Below are 8,735 nucleotides of genomic sequence, written 5' to 3' on the forward strand. Positions count from 1 at the left end.
GCCGGCCCGGAGCCCGACGGCGCGCAGGTGCCTGGCGGCAGCTCGGGAGGAGTTTTGCCGAGCGCTGCGCGGGCATAATTAAAGCCTGGAGACTTAATTACACACAGCGGTGCTCCGCGCGGCCTGCCCTCCGCTTCAGGAGGAGATCGGGGCCTCCTCAGGAGCTCCTGTGCCAGGCACAGCACAGCGGGCTTTTCCAATAGCTGACTTCCAAGCAAAGCAGTTTGCTGACATCCAGATTATTACTACTTTTTTTTCTTTTTCTTCAGCGTCCAGCTGTTCCCATGTGCCTCAGTTCCCTCTCCCTCCGTCTGCTAAAAAATCCTAAAAGTTCCTTTGAAATTATTTAAAGTCTGAGGTGAAAGCGTGTGCAGGATTGAGGACCGCCGAGGCCCGGCCCAGCTGTGCCTGTGCCCAGCCCAAGGAGAGTCCCTGGAAAGCACAGCACTCAATAGCAAAGCTAAAAATATTTCTGATCTGCCACAATAAGAGCGTAAAATAGGAGTGCAGCTCGCTGTTTAAAATCCTAGCTCAAGGCAATGGCAGCAGCTGTGCTGGTGGCACATATCCCACCCATTTATTCTGAGGCACGCAAGGAAATGGAGCAGTGTCGTCAACTTCACAGACATTCAAAACAGCAGCATCTAAGCTTCCCTGTTGTTGTTTTGAATGTTAGCATAACAGCTCCAATCCCATTTCTTTTCAATAAAGCATTTTTCATACACTGCATTAGCATGAGATGGTCTGAGGTTCTCAATTATGAGGCAGAACATGAACTCATCCAGCAGAGCGCACACAAAGCAGCGGACAAAGGACGATGGCACATGAAGGGCTGTGCAGGCCTGCTGACAGGAGAACAGCCCTTCTGTGAGGAGTGGCTGATTATAATAGGAAAAAACATTCATCCATCAGAGCCAGATTTTTGGATAAAAATGAATAAATTAAAAAAAAGTTAAGGTCCTCTTATCCCTTGCTGCTTCACTGAATCCTGACCTGGAAAGCTTCAAGTTTTTGCTGTATCATGCCCTCAGTATTCTCAGCATTTCTAATTGGGAGACTTCCACTGCTTCAGAAAGCACAGCAGCTCTGTAGTAAAGCAAGCTCTGGCAGGCAGTAACTCCTCACTAGAATCAGAAGGAATATCTGAATTTCATCATCTATTTGACAGATGACTAAGAATCTCTCCCTTTTTTTTTTTTTTTTTTTTTAAGTGGATCCACCATGCAGTGATTAAAGTAATGCAAAAAATGAAGTCTGAGCAGAGTTAATTAAAACTTGGTAATTTATAAATAAAAACCATCTTATCTCCTACAGTACTGAAAAAGGTGGTTTAACTTTCATAACCTTATATACTCACACACCTCTTCTGTAGAAACCACATAGTTCTGCAAAAATATTAACACTGAAATTGCATGATTTTTTTTCCACACAATATTTAAGACTTTTTTTCCTAATTAAAAATGATTATGCTTCATGAAGCCAAGCCATCCTCCCTCAAAAACCTGGAAAAAAGAGAGGGCTCGCAGTGCATCTGGAAGGTAAATCCAAGCTCTGAAGAGCTAAGGAACCAGCCAGTTCTGGAACCTGTTGCTGCCAGGGAACAGTGCCTTACCAGCTGCCTGCCCGTGTTCAAAATGCCTCCTGAGTTCCTCTGCTGATCTACACCACAAATAATTTTGAAGACTTGCTCCTCACAGTTTGCAAAAACTACTCCCAAAGCATTTTTAGTTTTACAGGTCAAAAAGAAACAGCTGAAACTGCACTATAAAGCCAGTGACAAATACTACTGCCTACAGGTACACAGAAATGAGAGTTTCAAAAAAATAGCAAGGCCAGTATGATTAATATCCTGTAATAGTACAAGAAAGCAAGATGAATTTTGAGTTTCCTGTGAAAACGTTTCATGGAACCATCAAAACAACTTGCTTTCCAAATTAAGTTTCCCTTCATCAAAATAAGCATCATGTCTGTGTAAGTTGGAGAAACTGTCTAACCACAGCCACTCCTTGTCTTCATTTAGATGCCAGGGTACTGGAGAACTGGAAAGTAATTAAGAAAACAAGAACCATTCTTGAAGGGCTGAGTTTTTTTGTTCTTTTCTGGGGGGGGGAGGGAGGGTGTTGGGGGGACACATGGCCAGTGAGTTTACTGCTAAAGGCTTCACTCTTAATCATCTGCAGTTTTTACTGAAGTTTTGTTGTGTTTGTTTTTTTTTTAATTAATTAATTTATTTTTTTTAAGAGGGAGAGCTATTTGCACAATACTTTTTAGTAATGAAAACATTCCAGCACATAAAAACAGCACAGATTCCTGTAGTTTGGAGAATTCTCAGAAGTTTAGTCAGAAGCTAAAAATGCTGCTTAAACAAATCAGGTAGAAGAAAGAGCATAATAAAAGGCTCAGCTGTGTCCTTGTATTGTGTATACAACATACTTCTTATTTACAATATGTACCATGAGAACTGATCTTTCTGATGATAAAAGAAAGAAAATGACTTAAACCGAGTTAAACATTTGGATCGAATGTGCATTTTGCAGTTTCCTAAGGAGGCATTAGGTATGGATTCCAATAAGACTGGGTCTAACCAGCTTTCAGTGAAACTCAAATATGTTAAGGAAGGACACACCTACACTAACTGTTTTGATAGTGATGTTACTGCATGTCTATAAACCAGAGACTATTTACATCGCAGTGCCTACTTTCAAGATCTCGCATTTATCCAGGCAGCCTCTTCACACACAGAAGTCTTTGACATCGTAGACAGACGCTACAACTATTCCATGTTTTTCTGGTCCTGACTCAATGTGCTCCTGATCCAAGCTTTGTCTCTATGTGTAATCAGGCACAAATCCAAAGCAGACATAAGCAGTCCACAAAGTCAGCTGCTAAATGGAAACTGGTTTCCAGAGGAGAAACCAAGTGCAGACAGTTTGAATGTAGGCTGGATATAAACCAGAAAGGGCAGCTCAGACACTCTGATCTCAAAAGCAGTGAAAGAATTTTCTGAAAATGTTTTTTTTCAGAACATGTTGCAGTCTTCCTTCAGCAGATACAAGCAAGTATGCTAGATAAGAAAACAACCAATCAGTGCTAACAAACCTCATTTCAAATACCATATGGTTAATTGTTATAGCTTCCCCTACCCTCAACTTCAACAATCCCAAATTCTCAGTTTGCTTTGACCATTCTCCTGTAAAATTTCCATTAAATTACTTTTAAATCATTTTTAGTCTTTAAAACCTGAAGTAGAGATTAAATGACAAAGTATTCTATAAACACAAGATCTCAAATGTATTGTGATATGGGAAATTAAACACAGAAAAACAAATTATTGATGCACTACACAGATGGCATTGTGGCTTCTGTGTCAAGGCAGCCTGGTGTAATTATTTTTGGAAGGATCTTTTGTTTATGTTTAAGCATTCCAAACCCATCTTTGCTGGACCACAGTCCATCAGGTAACAGGCAGGTTGTGATTTTTCATAGACAGGTGGGGCTTGACTTTTTAGGACAATCTTTTTAGTGGCACATAGCTACAGGTTTTATCTTTCCTGATGACACAGGAACAGTATGTCATGCTTTCTACCAAACACAGAGGTGATGTTTCAGGCCTCAGAAGAGAGTGGCCAGGAGGGGATTGAACAGAGCTAACTTCTATTCCACTTCATCTGCACTTTCTAGGAGACTTTGGCACAACCAATAGGACACACAGAGGCTGTATGCCCCTTGTTCCCCAGATGCCATTTTGACATCTAGCTGGCATTGGAGCTGCCACCAGGATACTGTAGAAAGACACAGAGCAGGGTAAGGGGACAAGAAAGTAAATTTTCGTATCTTAGTATCCTTGCTCCTAGCAAACTGTTGGAGCAGAACTAATAATGCGGCACAAACTTACCTCTGCTTCATAAAAAAAAAATCCAGCTGACTTAAGAAGAAATTAAGGAACTAGGAAATCTGTGTGCAAGAGGAAGTAAACCAAGATTTCACACTATGAACTCATCCTCACTAGATTGGAACCTAGGGTAAATAATTCCAAAGCAAGCAGGCTGGCTGATCTCAGGAAAAGCTCACTACTGATAACTGGTTAACTCACTGTAGTTGTTGGTTCACCCACTGCGGTCAGCACAACCTGTAAATACTAAAGACCAACTCAGAAATGCAGTTTCGATTTTGCTATCGTTGTTATATTTAACTCTTCAGTAGTGAATGTTAAACTATTCAGTCTTCCTTGCTAAAGCTAACTGTGTTTTATTTGTAGTACAGAAACATAATTAAACCTTAAATTAAGCACAACTCTGAAATTTTGGTGTACCCAGTAATTTACATAAATCATTGTTATTTAATACGTTAATAGCTAAGATAAAGTTTATAAACCCCAGAGTGCAACAAACTCAATTTGGAATTACAAGCACACAGCAATTTGTAAAACATGTCATCTAAATCTACAGTAATTATGACCCTGCTTAAGGGTAATTCCCAACTTAATCACATTAAACACTCTATTATTTCCAAGACTTAAAAGGCCAAAATGGGCATTTATCTTGCATTTTGCTTCAATAATAGCAAAGTGCTGCCCAAGGAAGGGAAATAAAAGAAAAAAAGAAAAAAAACAGGGTTCTAAAGTTCTCTCTATATATACAGAGCATGAACACATGAAGTTTTGTACAATAAAACACACACATGGGCCTAAATACCTCACTTCTTTCTCAATAGGCTTTTGGGAGCTATTAATGCAACCCTGCTTGAAAAAATTACGCTGACATATAAGGATCCCCTTTCTCTTCCTGTGATGAATTCTCAGCTTTTCATGCTCCCTCCCTCCATGGTTACCTGTACACTTCAGAAAAATAAACTGCTTTAAAAAAACCAAAACACTGGGATATATTGATTTCCAGGATGTACAGCACAATGCCTTGTCTCAGTATTTTCAGATGTCACGTGAAAATTGTTAATAAACATTAACTGATTCCATAACTGTATAGACGTAGCACACCATGGTAACTTTCCCACAGGACTTGGAATTACCTAGAAATTCTCAAATATGCCAGGTAATTCTTCACAAGCTAATACTTCACTGTACTTATCCTGCTTTTGTATCCCCAGAATTTATTTTGTATCTTCTCTCATATAAGCTCATTCATTTCCTTCAGCTGTATCCTAGTTCTTTTTTTTTTTTAAATGCCAATAACACAAAAATTGGCGTTGAAACAATAATTACAACTTTATTTTTTAACTGAACTTAAAAGGCCTTTAAATAAACACATCTGGGAAAAGGCCTTATGGCGTCAGTTGCCATGGAGCAGGCAAAACAATGAATCTTTGTAGTCATTCTGCTCTCCTAAGAACAGATCCAAAGGCTATTTAAGGCGATGGAAATCTTCTCTGACTTGGGGAGTTGTAGACTGCATACTGTAATTTGCAACTACCTATCTCAAAAAAGAAAAGCACACCACACCTTTACAAAATATAAGATAGCTTTATCCCCGTATGAAAGAGCAATACTGAAGCACAAAGACCATAAACCCTACAGAGGAAAACCACAATAACTATTCAACGTGACCTTGCAGATCTCTAGGAGAGCTAAAAGTGAAGTAGATCTACACGTTCAGCTTCTTTATTCCATTCCATCAAACAAGACACTCAGCTTTTGAGAGTGAGGAAAGAAAAGGGTCTGTCTTTTGCTCCTCAAAGGAAACCTTGCCAGTGAAAGTCTGAAGTCTGTAGCAAACTCTCTCCTTAGGCCTGGTTAGTGGATTTGAATCAACATTCTGATTTTGATGGGAAGGGGGGGAGAATTTCCACAGAGATAAAAACATTATTAAACATTAAGATTCATCTAGTAAAGTAGCATAGGCAAACAAGACAACCCAGAAAGCTATAGCAAGTTGTAAAACACACAAAATTTCAGAGATGGAAATAGGAAAGCATAAAGAGGATTAGATCACAGTCACACCAATCGCCCAAAGCCAGGATTCCTGACTCAAAATTCTCTGCTGTCAGTACTCTGACCTGATTTTGTGACTCAAAGTCAGCAGTTGATCCTCCAAACCCACACTTGTGTGGAAAGCTATTGTAAATTATATTACGTACTCTGCAACGCTGATTATTTATATCTATAGGAACAACATCCAAAGAAATGATATGAGAGCATTCTTACTTAGTACAGCATGTAGAATTTTCTCTCAAAGAACTATGAAAAACTGATCATGCTGCTTCTGAGAGGACCCTTTATTCTCTCGTTCTGCCTACCGCCGCTTCCCTTAGTGCTGCTGCTGCTCACAGCAAGACACATTTCTGGTGTTCAAAAGTAGTCAGCAGTTATTAGGTAGCTACATATCATTATTATATTACTAAGCAATTCAAAGCTTCTTTTGACAGATCCATAGACCTGTGTGATTATTAATTTCTGTTTGAATTACATGCAACTTTCCTCTCAAAAAAACAAACAACACAACCAGGAGACCCTCAGCACCCATGCATGGTGCCATGACTCACCCCAGCAGCGGAGCTGTGCCTGAGCAGTACAAGCTGCGAGCTAGTTTACCAACAGCAAGCAGTGGTTCTTCAAGAAAAAACACCTTCTTTGTACAAATCCATGGTAAGAAGGAGAGCAGACGCTTGGAAATCCCCCCAGGAAAGCGCAGACACTGACAAGGAGCCAGAGAGCCACACTGGAAAAGAGTTTATCTGTAAGCTAAGAAGGCCTCTCTACTATTGCCAGGAATTGTATATCAAAATAGAATAAAAAGGAGAGGAAGACCTTTGGTCTGCATTCTTAGGGGCAATAAACCCCTAAGGACTCTGTACTGCAAATACAAGGTGATTGCAGTTTGCAAGTCTGGTGATACTGTGGTACATCTAATAGTCCTTTGTCTCTGCAGAGAGAAATATATATGACAGGCTCCACCTTTTTCTCACCTGGAGCACCACGTCCTCCTGTGAACCCAGAGTTCTCATTGCACAGCTTACACTGGGAGGTGGGTGCTGGCAACATGGAGTCCCCAGCACAGGATCTCACTGGCTGTGCCTGCAGTGCCACTGCTGAGCATGGGTGGTATCATCAGGTCTGTGCTGATGCACACTCTGATGCTCTAAAGCAGCAGATCTCACAGAGAGACACATCAATGACTAACATGAAATAATTCTCCTATATGGGAGAAGTGCAGTGGAAGTTTCTCACCCAGAGGGTGGTGAGGCACTGGAACAGGTTGCCCAAGGAGGTTGTGGATGCCCCATCCCTGGAGGCATTCAAGGCCAGGCTGGATGTGGCTCTGGGCAGCCTGGTCTGGTGGCTGGCGACCCTGCACATAGCAGGGGGTTGGAACTGGATGATCATTGTGGTCCTTTTCAATTCAGGCCATTCTATGATTCTATCATTTATGGCCAGATAAAGCACTGCCACTGAAAGAAGCGGTGGGTCTCCACCAGAGCCCCACCCTGGGCTCTGGTGGTCACTTCTGCAGCTTCCTTACCTTCGTGCAGACACATTTTCATTCTTTGATGCAGAGCAGGACATGAAGAGATTCAAAACAGGTCTGATTTCGGCAAGTGAATTTTGGAGGTTTCAACTTGTGTAGGACAGTTGCAAGGAGCAGTTAGAATCCGTAAGACCCACTTAAGGCACAAAAGAAAAGCAATACAAACTTTCATTGCTGTTCTTTACCTTCAATTATTATCTCCAAATGAGACTACAGTGAAAACATTATTATGATTTGGGGCATTTTAGCACGACTAAATACCACTGCTAAAAAGCCCTAAGGAAACCCACTGACACAGGGTGAAGGTAAGCTCCGCACATAGCCCACACAGCAGTTAGCAAACCTGTCAACCAAATGAAAAGCCCTCAAATGAGGTTGGACAAAATAGGAACATTGAGATGATTCCTACAATCCAGGCAGCTAATACACAGCATATTTATGCTCTTGAAGCACCTAGCTCCCTCTTAAAAATATACAACATGAAAAGGTTTCCTGCAGCTTCCTCTCTTTTCCCACTTCCATTCTATGTCAGTAATAATGTGCTGTCTGTGCAAAGCGTTTATTTGGGCTTTGCAGACAGCTGAGATTAACAACACTTAGTTATGCTTCATGTCATCAACATCATCTCAAAAGCTCTCAATCTGCAAGAAAAGCACAGTTTTGTTTGCTTAGAATGTTTTCTTTTCCTGTTTAAGCTATTCACGATTTCAGTAAGATGAGTGAACTTGTGTGTGCCCATTATGTTTTGTACCTACACAAAAGCCAAGCAGAACAATAAATGACTACTTTTAACACAGCTTTATGAATACTGGCTAATTCTGGAAAACACAACTGTGTTCCTTTGAAAAAAGAATGTGAAAGAATTCCAAACTCCACAAGTACTGTCTGAAGGCAATGAAAGTAATTATCAGCCAGGATTAAAGTAAATATCTCAACATTGCTAATTTATGTTCTGTGTAAAACTGTGCCTTTCCATGCGAGCATTAGTGACATCTGGCTAAATAATGTGCTATATTGAGAAATCATGTGTATAGCACACAGTGTGGAGAAGTGCATATTTTCCATGTCCTTCTGCAAGTAGCACTCTAAACCCAGTATTTTTTTCTACTTGAAGCTCAGATTGCATTACAGTTGTAGTGGTTGATAGCAACCACTAAGTTCAAATGGTTTCTTCAATGACAAGCATCACTGAAATGTCTCACATATATAAAAAAAGTGTATGTTTTATATATATATAAATGTCCCATATATATACCA

The 8,735-nt window shown here is 40.4% G+C and overlaps 1 protein-coding gene across 10 annotated transcripts in view; it reads right to left on the bottom strand.

The window, feature by feature from the left end:
- Positions 1-8,735, bottom strand: part of IQSEC1 (IQ motif and Sec7 domain ArfGEF 1) — a 314,042-nt gene that overhangs the window by 61,842 nt on the left and 243,465 nt on the right. The window contains exon 1 of one of the 10 annotated variants that reach the window (XM_010718452.3): positions 6,496-6,669. The exons of the other annotated variants lie outside the window; for them this stretch is intronic. The gene's annotated coding sequence lies outside the window, so the exon portion shown is untranslated. Of the gene's footprint in view, positions 1-6,495; positions 6,670-8,735 lie in introns of those variants that run through there. 10 annotated transcript variants of the gene reach the window in all.

Source organism: Meleagris gallopavo, chromosome 14, assembly GCF_000146605.3.
Source record: "Meleagris gallopavo isolate NT-WF06-2002-E0010 breed Aviagen turkey brand Nicholas breeding stock chromosome 14, Turkey_5.1, whole genome shotgun sequence".
NCBI classification, from domain to species: domain Eukaryota; kingdom Metazoa; phylum Chordata; class Aves; order Galliformes; family Phasianidae; genus Meleagris; species Meleagris gallopavo.